Below are 14,770 nucleotides of genomic sequence, written 5' to 3'. Positions count from 1 at the left end.
GTTTCTGAAGAAGAGAAATTTGTTAACATGGAGTATAGATTTAAGTGTCAGGAAGTCGTTTCTGAAAGTATTTGTATGGAGTGTAGCCGTGTATGGAAGTGAAACATGGACGATAAATAGTTTGGACAAGAAGAGAATAGAAGCTTTCGAAATGTGGTGCTACAGAAGAATGCTGAAGATTAGATGGGTAGATCACATAACTAATGAGGAGGTATTGAACAGAATTGGGGAGAAGAGGAGTATGTGACACAGCTTGACCAGAAGAAGGAATCGGTTGGTAGGACATGTTCTGAGGCATCAAGTGATCACCAGTTTAGTATTGGAAGGCAGCGTGGAGGGTAAAAATCGTAGAGGGAGACCTAGAGATGAATACACTAAGCAGATTCTAAAGGATGTAGGCTGCAGTACGTACTAGGAGATGAAGCAGCTTGCACGGGATAGAGTAGCATGGAGAGCTGCATCAAACCAGTCTCAGGACTGAAGACCACAACAACAACAAAGGGAGCTTAATGTCTTTTTGAAAGTACACAGCAGTCTGGCAGATTAAGTATAACGGAACCATCTGTTGTGGATACGTTTGTATGTTTGTGTGTGTGGGTGTGTGTGTGTGTGTGAGAGAGAGAGAGAGAGAGAGAGAGAGAGAGAGAGAGAGAGAAAGAGAGCTAGTGTGTCCTAAGTTCTATGTGCGTAGATTATTACTTCACAATGGTAGAGCGTGACACTATTTTTGTGGCATCTACATTGGTTGTTATTTATGTACTGTATCTTTTATTAGTTTAAATAATATTTGATGGCTGATTTTTATTTGGTCATTTATATTTTCGACGATTCCCAATTGGATTTCTAAAGTTTCTTTTAAGGTTGGGAGATGTTTCTTGTTATTAAATCTGACTATTTTTGTGTCTATTGTCATTAAGAATTTTATGAAATGTCCATGTGCCATAACTGAATGTACAGTACATGTGTACTGTTTACGTTTAAACACCTCGTTGTTCCTCCCAGAAATGCACAAGGATCGAAAGGAGCAAAGCGAGACCAAACACCATTCACTAGAACAAATGTAAATGTACGTAACTCACTCACTTCATATGTTTTCAATTTCATATACACAAGCACATTATTCTGTATTATACAAGGCATCCATACAGCATATGAAATGGTGGTAAATACTTAAAATATTCTTATACTGTACAGGAGCGGAAGGCCTGCTGATGACCGTAACGGTTCATATTACTAAACGGCTGGAACGGTGCACAGTTCCAGTTGCATGTGGTTTGTTCGACGACTTCCAAAGGCGACAACAGTTTGGTTTCCAAATTTCTGTAACTGCTGACTGAACTTAGAAATTTGAAATGCTGTAAATTCTTCTTCCTGAGGGATAAAACCCTTCGTTAAAAGTTTAACACGAAGAGTCAAGCATTAAAGTTAGAATGTTTGTATATCTAAGGAGATAACGTAACTCATAGTGCGGAAATTAAACAGATTATATTCATCCAGTATTTAAGAATGAGAGCACTTAGCCACGTCCAAGATACTTTACAGAAAATTTCGAACTTTTTCGAAATTTCTATCTCGCTGATATCACCCACAAAATGGAGAGACGTCTACAGACGTTAAAGTAAACTCTGGCGTGCCACAGGGGAGTGTTATGGGACCATTGCTTTTCACAATATATATAAATGACCTAGTAGATAGTGTCGGAAGTTCCGTGCGGCTTTTCGCGGATGATGCTGTAGTATACAGAGAAGTTGCAGCATTAGAAAATCGCAGCGAAATGCAGGAAGATCTGCAGCGGATAGGCACTTGGTGCAGGGAGTGGCAACCGACGCTTAACATAGACAAATGTAATGTATTGCGAATGCATAGAAAGAAGGAGCCTTTATTGTATGATTATATGATAACGGAACAAACACTGGTAGCAGTTCCTTCTGTAAAATATCTGGAAGTATCCGTACGGAAGGATTTGAAGTGGAATGATCATATAAAATTTATTGTTGGTAAGTCGGGTGCGAAGCTGAGATTCATTGGGAGAGTCCTCAGAAAATGCAGTCCATGAACAAAGGAGGTGGCTTACAAAACACTCGTTCGACCTACTCATGAGTATTGCACATGAGTGTGGTATCCGTGCCCGCATCTCGTGGTCGTGCGGTAGCGTTCTTGCTTCCCACGCCCGGGTTCCCGGGTTCGATTCCCGGCGGGGTCAGGGATTTTCTCTACCTCGTGATGGCTGGGTGTTGTGTGCTGTCCTTAGGTTAGTTAGGTTTAAGTAGTTCTAAGTTCTAGGGGACTTATGACCACAGCAGTTGAGTCCCATAGTGCTCAGAGCCATTTGAACCATTTTTTTGTGGTATCCGTACCAGGTCGGGTTGACGGAGGAGATAGAGAAGATCCAAAGAAGAGCGGCGCGTTTCGTCATAGGGTTATTTGGTAAGCGTGATAGCGTTACGGAGATGTTTAGCAAACTCAAGTGGCAGACTCTGCAAGAGAGGCGCTCTGCATCGAGGTGTAGCTTGCTGTCCAGGTTTCGAGAGGGTGCGTTTCTGGATGAGGTATCGAATATATTGCTTCCCCCTACTTATACCTCCCGAGGAGATCACGAATGTAAAATTAGGGAGATTCGAGCGCTCACGGAGGCTTTCCGGCAGTCGTTCTTCCCGCGAACAGGAAAGGGAGGTAATGACAGTGGCACGTAAAGTACCCTGCGCCACACACCATTGGTGGCTTGCGGAGTATAAATGCAATGTAGAATGATGAAAGGAAATAAAGTTTATCGCTATCTGCATTTTTACTGTTTGTGCAGTAAAATTTCGGAGCTAGTCATTAAATTTTAATTTATTTCTTCTTTACTACTATTTCTGTTCGTAACACATGCTACTGAATGTAGCTGGATATGCTTATCAGTGTACAACACATAATTCTGGAGACATGACGTTTTATACAGGGGAATTGAATCCTGCGAATACTTGTTAGTGGCGGAGGGGGGAGGAGTTACTTGCTACTGTAGAATACTAAAACAAATTCAGCGATCTGATGGTGGCAGTAAAATACTGCTTCTTAAAAGTATTTGTTGTTAGCTGAGTCTTCCCACAACACTCTTTAGTCCTCTTTCTGCTACGTTTCATCAGCCTAACGAACTAATACGTAGGCTGGCTACAAATACGCGCTTCGTTAACGCATAGCGGTACTCGTACCGTAGGCCCGTGCGAATGAATGCGAGGCGCGCGGCCGTCTTTCATTGTCTCCCGTCGCGGCCAGTGGCTCCTTGCATTGTCTGGCCGGTCGTTACCACTGCATTAGTTATGGCAACAGCAGTTGTCGCTGTGTCTAGCCGTTCCTCACGCGACGACGTCTGCATCGGCGGGCTGTCCTATCAGGGTGCATCGTCCAGGCGGCCGACCAATGGCGACAGAGGTCAGCCGCACCTCGCGTGACAACAGTTTGGCCGTTTCTACGCCGACCACTTTCATCTACACGCGAGAATCGTTACCCACAGACACATGTTAAAAATATCAAAAGAATATCATCAACTGGCCAGTGAAATTTTCATAATTACAGCGTACAGTCCGAAAGACAGCTTAGTTAGTGTCCTGAAGGGTACTTCTAAACCTTCCTCTATATCTACACTCTGCAAGCCACAGTGAGGTGTATGACAAAGTGCGCATCCCACCGTACCGGGTATTAGCGTTACATTTACGTTTGTAGCGTGCGAGGTGGGCGTAAAGGTCTTTGAGCGCTCCATTATTGGTCCAGTTTTATCTTCGCTGTGCCTAAGTCGTCCCCACGTTGTCGTATATTCTTACTTTCCTCATTTGGTACTTCTTCTTGAAACTTTGCAAGCAGACTTGCGTGAGATAGTTGGCGCCTGACTTGGAGCGTGTGGCAGTTAAGGTTTATCAGCATTAACGTGATGCGCTACCGTGGGTGAACAACCGTGCGGCTATTTCATGCCGTTCTTATTTATATACGTTTAATATCCCGAGTTAGCTCTGTTTAGTTTAGCAGCCAGACACTTAAGCAGTCTTACAGGGTGGGTCGCACAAATGTTGTGTGAGCAACATTCTTTCTAGAATGATTGCACTTTCCCAATATTCTATCAGTGAATAGAATTGTACCACGTGTTCAACCTCGATTGAACCTCTCCAAACATTTCACTTCAAATCCCTACATATTGGTATATTCTGCTATCTGTAGAAAGTGACGGATTCCAGTCGTAACTCACTGATCCTGTAACCATAGCATTACACGTTTCTTTGTTAGCTGAAGTCTACACATTTATATTTCATAACATACAGAATTTACACTATTTTTAAATCGCATCAAGGCACGACTGAATATTTGTGCAGTTTTTCCTGAGACAGCGCTTTTTTATACATACAGGGTGACAACTATTGAACTACACTCCTGGAAATTGAAATAAGAACACCGTGAATTCATTGTCCCAGGAACAGGAAATTTTATTGACACATTCCTGGGGTCAGATACATCACATGATCACACTGACAGAACCACAGGCACATAGACACAGGCAACAGAGCATGCACAATGTCGGCACTAGTACAGTGTATATCCACCTTTCGCAGCAATGCAGGCTGCTATTCTCCCATGGAGACGATCGTAGAGATGCTGGATGTAGTCCTGTGGAACGGCTTGCCGTGCCATTTCCACCTGGCGCCTCAGTTGGGCCAGCGTTCGTGCTGGACGTGCAGACCGCGTGAGACGACGCTTCATCCAGTCCCAAACATGCTCAATGGGGGACAGATCCGGAGATCTTGCTGGCCAGGGTAGTTGACTTACACCTTGTAGAGCACGTTGGGTGGCACGGGATACATGCGGACGTGCATTGTCCTGTTGGAACAGCAAGTTCCCTTGCCGGTCTAGGAATGGTAGAACGATGGGTTCGATGACGGTTTGGATGTACCGTGCACTATTCAGTGTCCCCTCGACGATCACCAGTGGTGTACGGCCAGTGTAGGAGATCGCTCCCCACACCATGATGCCGGGTGTTGGCCCTGTGTGCCTCGGTCGTATGCAGTCCTGATTGTGGCGCTCACCTGCACGGCGCCAAACACGCATACGACCATCATTGGCACCAAGGCAGAAGCGACTCTCATCGCTGAAGACGACACGTCTCCATTCGTCCCTCCATTCACGCCTGTCGCGACACCACTGGAGGCGGGCTGCACGATGTTGGGGCGTGAGCGGAAGACGGCCTAACGGTGTGCGGGACCGTAGCCCAGCTTCATGGAGACGGTTGCGAATGGTCCTCGCCGATACCCCAGGAGCAACAGTGTCCCTAATTTGCTGGGAAGTGGCGGTGCGGTCCCCTACGGCACTGCGTAGGATCCTACGGTCTTGGCGTGCATCCGTGCGTCGCTGCGGTCCGGTCCCAGGTCGACGGGCACGTGCACCTTCCGCCGACCACTGGCGACAACATCGATGTACTGTGGAGACCTCACGCCCCACGTGTTGAGCAATTCGGCGGTACGTCCACCCGGCCTCCCGCATGCTCACTATACGCCCTCGCTCAAAGTCCGTCAACTGCACATACGGTTCACGTCCACGCTGTCGCGGCATGCTACCAGTGTTATAGACTGCGATGGAGCTCCGTATGCCACGGCAAACTGGCTGACACTGACGGCGGCGGTGCACAAATGCTGCGCAGCTAGCGCCATTCGACGGCCAACACCGCGGTTCCTGGTGTGTCCGCTGTGCCGTGCGTGTGATCATTGCTTGTACAGCCCTCTCACAGTGTCCGGAGCAAGTATGGTGGGTCTGACACACCGGTGTCAATGTGTTCTTTTTTCCATTTCCAGGAGTGTATATGGAAAAAAAGCATAAATTAGTTACAAACCACGCAGTGCACACACTCTATTCAACATGTAAACGTCAGTACAGATATTCGGATTTAGGTTATGACATGTTCGATTTGCCTATCATCATTGACGATATAGCGAAATTCTGCATGACCCGCTGAAGTATCGGAACATCGATGCTGTCGATGATATCCTGAATGGCTGTTTCCAGCTCAGCAACGTTTTCGGGTTATTGTTGTACTAAGAAAAAAAATTCCGTCCGAACAGACCTTGGAAGGCTCAGCTGTACCGGCCAGCCGCCGTGTCATCCTCAGTCCACTGGCGTCACTGCATGCGGATATGGAGGGGCATGTGGTCAGCACACCGCTCTCCCAGCCGTATGGCACTTTACGAGACGGGAGCCGCTACTTCTCAGTCAAATAGCTCCTCACTTTGCCTCACAAGGGCTGAGTACACCCCGCTTGCCAACAGCGCTCGGTAGATCGGATGGTCACCCATCCAAGTTCTAACCCAGCCCGACACCGCTTAACTTCGCTGATCTGACGGGAACCGGTGTTACCACTGCGGCAAGGCCGTTGCCTATTGCTGTGCATCTTGTCTTTAATATAGTCCCACAAAAAGGAGTTGCATGTGTTCAGATGCAGAGAATATGGCAGCCAATCGTAGCCCTTGCCAGTGGCCTCTAGGCACCCCAGAGCCAGAATGCGGTCCCCAGATGCACCTCCAGGACATAAAAGACTCTCCTGCTTGGATGGGGTCGAGCTCCGTCTTGCTTTCGGCATGGCACGAGAGAAAATCGCGAATTGAATTTCGCGAGACCGATATTTTCGAAATCCGTGCCGGTTAGCTTGGAGGTGGTCATAATGTTCAACATACATGATTACGTGTGCTCTCGGATACGTTCTAAGATTCTACAACGAATGGGTGTCAAAATATTGGACGGTAGTTTTGTGGATCATTTCCGCCATCCTTCTACCACACAGGTATGACCTGCACTTTCTTCTAACCATAGGGATTGTCTTTTTCATAGTTTTGAACATGACTGTTACTCAGCAACCATATACCGGTACTAGTTTCAACTAGGATTATACAGCCAACCGGTTGCACATTATTGGTAGCTACATTGACCTAGGTTTCGTTAACTATTAGGGGTGTCTTCATCAGAATGAAATTCTGCTAAATCCAATGAAATAATACATAGAAAATAAGGAATGGCAAAAACACATTAATATGACAATTTTGACGACGTGCAAAGGTTACTTACGTAAAATTACACTAATACAGATACATCCACTGATCAGCCAAAACATTATGACCATCTACCTAGTATCTGGTATGTCCATCTGTGGCACGGATAACACAATCGAGGCAATGAGGCCTAAATTCCGCGGATGAGGTGGCGATGAGCTCTAACGTCACGTTCCGGTTCGGATCTGGTGATTCGGGGGGTCAGAACATATATTGTAACTCGTCCCTGTGTTCCTCGAACTACTCCATCACACTCCAGGCCTTGAGAAATGGTGCATTATCTTGTTGAAAACCGCCACTGCCGTTCAAATGGCTCTGAGCACTATGCGACTTAACTTCTGAGGTCATCAGTCGCCTAGAACTTAGAACTAATTAAACCTAACTAAGGACATCACACACATCCATGCCCGAGGCAGGATTCGAACCTGCGACCGTAGCGGTCGCTCGGCTCCAGACTGTAACGCCTAGAACCGTACGGCCACTCCGGCCGGCTCACTGCCGTCAGGAAACATGTTTATCATGAGGGGTGTACGTGGTCTGCAACGTTTACAACACTCGTTGGCCGTCATAGTGCCTTACATGAGGTCCACTGGTTGCATGGCTGCCCTCGTGAATGATGTCCAGAGCATAATGGAGCCACCGCCAGCTTCTCTCCATACCGCAGTAAAGCTGTCAAAAAACTATTCCCCTAGAAGACGTCGGATTCGCGCCCTTCATCGACATAATGAAGGAGTTATCTGATTATCAGAGCATGCAACGCTCTGTCACAGCACCGACGCCCAGTGCTGATGGTACGTGCCCGTATCAGTCGTAGTTGCCGTTATCGCGGTGTTAACATTGACACATGCGTAGGTTGTCGACTGCGGAGGGCCGTCGTTAGGAGCGTTCGGTGCATTGTGTGTTCAGACACACTTGTTCTCTGCACAGCATTAAAGTCTGATGTTAATTCCGCCAGAGTTCGCCGCCTGCCCTATTTTACCCGTCTGACCAGCCTACAACGTCCAACATCAGTAATGAGAGGTGGCCGCCATCCCCCACGACGTCTGGACGTGGTTTCACCTCGGATTCGCCACGTGTTGAAGACACTCACCACAGCACCCTCGAATATTCGAAAAGTCGTGCAGTTTCCGAAATGCTCGAACTGGGCCTCCTGGACATCACTACCTGCCTTCTATCAAAGTCTGACAGATGGCGCGCCTTCCCCATTCCACACACGGACAGCATGCTCTCTGGTACTACATGCCCCGTGCGTGTGTCTGACTAGCAGCCATTCCTCGCCATGTGACGCTGCTAATGCCTGGACGAGTTTATATCCATGCCAGGTTGGTGGTCATGATGTTCTGGCTGATCACTGTATACATATAAACAACGAATACGAAGGCGCGCTACACACACAAACAAACACACATACACTCAGTCACTCACTCACTCACTCACTCAGAGGCACAAACAAGCGGGCGACATACACCGGTCGAAAAATATAAACACACAGACACACAGAACAATACCAGATGCTCCCGCTACCACCAAAATAAAACGAAACACGACTGCATCCTGCAATATCACAGCAAAGTACATGAGATGACGAGATAGCAGTGAAGCTACACAACACAAAACGTCAGTACATTTCGTGTCAGTGAGTGTCCCGTGTTTAAACATCTAACTCGAATGTGTAGAAGGACGTTTAAAAAAGAAAAGAAAAAAAGGGTGCGTAAAGACAGTAATCTAATACAGTTTATAGTACTAAGATAAAGCATGAGAACTGTTCGTGATGCTAGAAAACAAAATTGTAAGACGACTACATATGCTTTGAAATCAAGCTGAAAGTGAATGGTCTTAATAAGACTTTTATTAGAGTCACAAAAGACGGCATTACCCTATTAAATTTGTATAAACAAAAGTCCATGTGTGAATGTTGATTGTATAATAGGTGTGTGCTGTTTTACCTAATGACTTCGTGCTTTCTCCGAGAAATGCATAACGACCAAAGCGAAATAATAAAAGAATCACTACAATAGATGTCTTTGTATGTAACTAAGTCATTTTAGGTTTTCTATAGCATGTTCATAAGCATATTTCTCTATAGTACTCAAATTGTGAACGTGGCATACCAAGTGATGCTAACTACTTAATTGTTCTTATGTAGTACAGGTGCAGACGATATGCTGCTGACGATACTTGTGAAACTTCTCTGTGGAGTCGTTTCATAGACGCTGTTCTCACTGGATTCTGTGCATCCTGTTCTGTCCACCGCCTGGTTGCGGTTTAATTTATTAACTCTCCCAGAAAGACTGAGCAATCACAGTAGGGCTTATTAAATGATACTCTGTTTGATTTTTTGTGTCCATGACCTGTATTTATTACGTTTTTCCCTTCACCCTACCCTATGTGTGCGTAAATGTGACTGAATGAGTGTTTTTACGAGAGGTTTCGGGTTTCTTTTGTAGGCGACGCTGAATTGGTTGTCGTCTGTTAGGAGCAGGTGATGTTTGCTTCTCATTTGGAGGGTAGCTCAGGATGACCAACTTAGGATCCCAGTACCTAGACAGAGAGGTTTACCCCTTACAGTCCGAGGTTGGTTTGTTTGTCAGGTTGGTGGCGGAAGCCTGCCTCTCAGGTAGCTTTCGTTGCACCGGTAGTTAGGCGAAGCTCGGTGGAGAAAGGACTCTGCAGCTAGCGGTTGGTGAGTACAGTTCGTAGCTCCTAGAGAGGGTTTCTGCCTTGCCGAGTTAATTTTATTTCGTGACGGCAGAATCATTCTGCTATTGCAACATTAAAATTTCTTACATTTGTGCCTGATTTAATGTCTAATTTCTAAAGAGTTAACTCGTAATCAAGTTTACCACGTGCTGAAGTTCGGCCGTTCGTAAGCGCAGGCGCGGATTCCATGTCGTATATCTACTATACAAACCTTGCAAATCGGATGAACCTCTTTTCAAGCTAGTGCTTGAGCATAATGTTGATAGGTATCTCTGTGAACTAGTTCTGTCGTGGGTATGTAGCTGGAGTGATTGAATTATTGTGTTCCACTTTCCTTTTGTGTGTTTTTCCTTTTTTCATTGCGCTATTCTACCATTTTTGGCGAATTATTTAGTTAAATTTTTCATTCAGGCATCAGTCATGTGTATTCGTAGGATGTGCATCAAATTCAGTAATGAAATAAATGTGTTACGTAAAATATAAACTCTGCATCCTTTATCTTTCTCATTGATGCCAGTTTTCAAATTAATTTTCTATTCCCTGATTTTTTTAAAGTTCATCTGCTTGCTTGTGATGAACAAAAATGGGAGGAAATATCAGTTTAATTAAACAAGCTCATTGATATACGACATACAATGCTATTCATCTTGTTAGTGTCCTTAAAAAAATTGCATTCTTATAATTAAAATCTTAATTTAATTGAACTGATAATTTCCTGTTCGGTCTTTTCTTAATTGTTAGGAAGGGCTTGGGCTGATGACGACCCTGTAATTTTTAAATTTATAATTGTCCTTAACCAGAAATAAAGATGATGAATATAATAATTCCAATCCCAAAGAAAGCAGGTGTTGACAGATGTGAAAATTACCGAACTATCAGTTTAATTAGTCACGGCTGCAAAATACTAAAGCGTATTCTTTACAAACGGGTGGAAAAACTGCTCGAAGTCGACCTCGGGGAAGATCGGTTTGGATTCCGTAGAACTATTGGAACACATGAGGCAATACTGACCCTACAACTTATCTTAGAAACTAGATTAAGAAATGGCAAACCTACGTTTCTAGCATTTGTAGACTTAGAGAAAGCTTTTGACAATATTGACAGGAATACTCACAAATTCTGAAGGTGGCACTGGTAAAATACAGGGAGCGAAAGGCTATTTACAATTTGTACAGAAACCAGATGGCAGTTATACGAGTCGAGGGACATGAAAGAGAAGCAGTGGTTGGGAAGGGGGTGAGACAGGGTTGTAGCCTCTCCCCGATGCTATTCAATCTGTATATTGAGCAAGCAGTAAAGGAAACAAAAGAAAAGTTCGGAGTAGGTATTAGAATCCATGGAGAAGAAATAAAAACTTTGAGGTTCGCCGATGACATTGTAATTATGTCAGACACAGCAAAGGACTTGGCAGAGCAGTTGAACTGAATGGACAGTGTCTTGAAAGGAGGGTATAAGATGAACATGAACAAAAGCGAAACGAGGATAATGGAATGTAGTCGAATTAAGTCTGGTGATGCTGCGGGAATTAGAATAGGAAATGAGACACGTAAGTAGTAAAGGAGTTTTGCTATTTGGGAAGCAAAATAACCGATGATGGTCGAAGTAGAGAGGATATAAAATGTAGACTGGCAATGGCAAGGAAAGTGTTTCTGAAGAAGAGAAAGTTGTTAACATCGAGTATTGATTTAAGTGTCAGGAAGTCGTTTCTGAAAGTATTTGTATGGAGTGTAGCCATGTACGGAAGTGAAACATGGACGATAAACAGTTTGAACAAGAAGAGAATAGAAGCTTTCGAAATGTGCTACAAAAGAATGCTGAAGATTAGATGGGTAGATCACATAACTAATGAGGAGGTATTGAATAGAATTGGGCAGAAGAGGAGTTAGTGGCACAACTCGACTAGAAGGGATCAGTTGGTAGGACATGTTCTGAGGCATCAAGGGATCACCAAATTAGTACTGGAGTGTAGCATGGAGGGTAAAAATCGTAGAGGGAGACCAAGAGATGAATACAGTAAACAGATTCAGAAGGATGTAGGCTGCAGTACGTACTGGGAGATGAAGAGGCTTGCACAGGATAGAGTAGCATGGAGAGCTGCATCAAACCAGTCTCAGGACTGAAGACCACAACAACAACAACAACAATTTCTAGGGGACTGATGATCTCAGATGTTAAGTCCCGTAGTACTCAGAGCCATTTGAACCATTTTGTAATTTTTGTTCCGGCAAATCAAACTGAAGCAATCGACCCTGTTCTTTACAACTGCTGGCCATTACTGTCCTAAGAATAATGCAAGCAATTTTCATTTCTAGTGCTGTAATTATGGATATCGTTATGCCTTCTGCCAACAGATTTGCCCTTGTGGTAACATCTGCTCCCGTCAGATCACCGAAGTACAGCGCTGTCGGTCTTCACTAGCATTTTTATGGGTGACCATCTGGGTCTGTCGAGTGCTGTTAGCAAGCAGGGTAGACTCAACCCTGTGACGACAATTAAGGAGTAACTTGACTAAGGAGTAACAGCAGGTGCGAAAAGTGACAACTGCCGGGAGAGCGGTAAGCCGACCACATGCCCCTCCATACCTGCAGCCAATGATGGCTATCGGTGGAGGATGACCCGGCGGTCGGTCGAGTCCGTCGGGCATTCCGAGGCCTGTTCGGATGGAGAGAGTGGGGGTATGCATTCTGAACTCTAAAGAATCATGTACAACTAATATTACGAGAGGAAATACATTCTTTCTATGATTCCATTGTTAAACTACTACATAAATGTCAACTAGACGACAGTGGGAGTGAGCCAGATACTTATATTAATTATTGTGAAAATGAAATATTTTTTTCTTGAATATTTGCCCCAGAGTATAAAATCCCATGTTCTTCTTGGTTGAAAATGAACAAAGTACATTAAGCTATTGATTTTGTTCTGTCAGAGACATTCATTGACACAAAGTGCAAAAGTCGATGGTTTGAGATGCTTTAAAAGCTCTACATTTTTTACTTCTTTCCAATTTATACTCCCATAAATTTATAAACTGAATACTTCTGAACATTCTGCATTAGCTACTAACACTTGCCTATTCTTCTAAACTATCATTGTTGTGGTACCTGTGCGTGGAATAGAGTACCATGAGTTTTGAATTCAGATAAAAAAGCATTTACGGAAAATGAGACAACTATTTTACACAATATTCAATTTTCTCTGTTGCTTCACGTCTACTGAGACTGATTATAATGCATGAATCATATGCAGAAAGAACTAATTCTATTTGATATATGTTAAATAGAATGACATTTATTAAGAAGCAATAGTCAGTTTAATACAGTGCCTTGTGAATCTACATTACTGATTTCTTCTCAGTCATAAAAATAACATCTGTCTACGTTACGTTAAATTATGAGCCACAGCGGTTTATTCTATTTCTTAAGGATAACATCAGAGATATTTTAGCTGTTTCATTAATCTGCAAGTATTTCCAACAAAATATTGTTGTGCTTTGGATAGGACACAAAAATAATGATTTTTTTTGGTTGCTTAATCCTTCCAGATTTGGTAGCTGGATATGCTGGTACCCAAAACAGTTCAGCAACGATTGTACAGTCCATATTTCAATCTACTTAATGTGACACATTACGAAGCTAGGACTATGTTGTAAAAATCAGTTTCCCAACACTTTAAGATTATTCTGCTAGTAAATGAAAGAGGTAAGTAATTATTGACATCACCTCTGTGACTTGTCTTTTGAAGGAGCTTAAGAATGACTTAAATTACTATAATCCCTATGGAAAATTATCCTGATTTGATAAATTTAAAAAAGAATGGTACTTGTTACCTGAATATCCCTTCAGTACTTTGTCTCAGACACCAGCAACTCTCAGACAGATTTTTGAATTTCTATGGTTTGCAGTGACTCAATATTTATTGTATAATTGTGTTCTTTTACCTTCAGTGTGATGTATTTACTTTTATTTCAAAAAGCGTGAAATGTTTTACATGTAAACTTTCAGCTATTTCAGAATAATCAGTGAAAATCACATTAATTTGTCTTCGTGTATAAGACAGTTGAATGCGAAGTCTGATGTATGTCCTTTACTATGAAGTAAAAATAAAAACACTGCAAAGAAACTACAAAGATAGTGCTATTTCTTTTTTGAGGTTCCCATCTATTTAATTTTAATATTGGAAATGGGTGAGGATGACAGATCATTACAATGTATTTCTCAACACACTCTGATTTTTCTGCTCAACTCATTGGTCCCATTGTCTGCTTTATTTAAGAAATATTTATTAATTTTAATGCTAGCACTGAATTATAATTTATATTTTTCCACTCATATCAGTATGAATGTTATTTTGGTCTTTGATCTGTTGTTTAGGTTCTTTATTTACTAATTTAATATAGACTGAACTCCTTTATCTGAATTAATATTATCTGGCAGTACTCTAAGAATTATAGACTTTTTAATAATTTGTGTTATTCTGTAGTATGTAAGCAAAAAACTGTTTTCTAATATTTATACCAACTACATCGATCACTGATGTTCATTCCTTACAAATTTCGTATTGGTTCACATTTTGAAGTTATTTTCAAAATTTTTGTGCTACAATCATTTATCGTTGTATATCACTACATTACGATGTCTCAGCACTGTAGGCATTTTTATCCTAATTGGCTGTGCATCACAGTTCACATTTATTTGATTGCTTCGAACTTGTCTCCAAAGACACTATCAGTTGGGATTTTGTTGTTGTTTTGCACATACACTGCCTGGTAAGAAAACGTGCAGCACCCAGAAGACATGGTCGGATTTCAATACATCTTTTTACTCGTACACCCCCTCGACGGGTATGTAAAGGCTTATAGTGCTGAAATTCTCTGTGACTGGTAGGAAGGCCATCAGAGTGCATTTGTGTTGTTCATGTTTAGTTTTGTTACTGGGCCTACAAGGGAAAATATCGGACGTGAACAGCGTTAGATGTTGAGTGACAACTGTGGAAGACAAGCAATGCAG

The 14,770-nt window shown here is 43.0% G+C and overlaps 1 pseudogene; it reads right to left on the bottom strand.

Moving 5' to 3' along the window:
• Positions 1 to 6,275: 6,275 nt before the first annotated feature.
• On the bottom strand, positions 6,276 to 6,393 carry LOC124608975 (annotated as a pseudogene).
• Between the last annotated feature and the right edge of the window lie 8,377 nt (positions 6,394 to 14,770).

Source organism: Schistocerca americana, chromosome 3 (genome assembly GCF_021461395.2).
Source record: "Schistocerca americana isolate TAMUIC-IGC-003095 chromosome 3, iqSchAmer2.1, whole genome shotgun sequence".
In the NCBI taxonomy this organism is placed as follows: Eukaryota; Metazoa; Arthropoda; class Insecta; order Orthoptera; family Acrididae; genus Schistocerca; species Schistocerca americana.
Note: the sequence above shows the minus strand (reverse complement) of the source record. Positions and strands in the feature narration are given on the sequence as shown.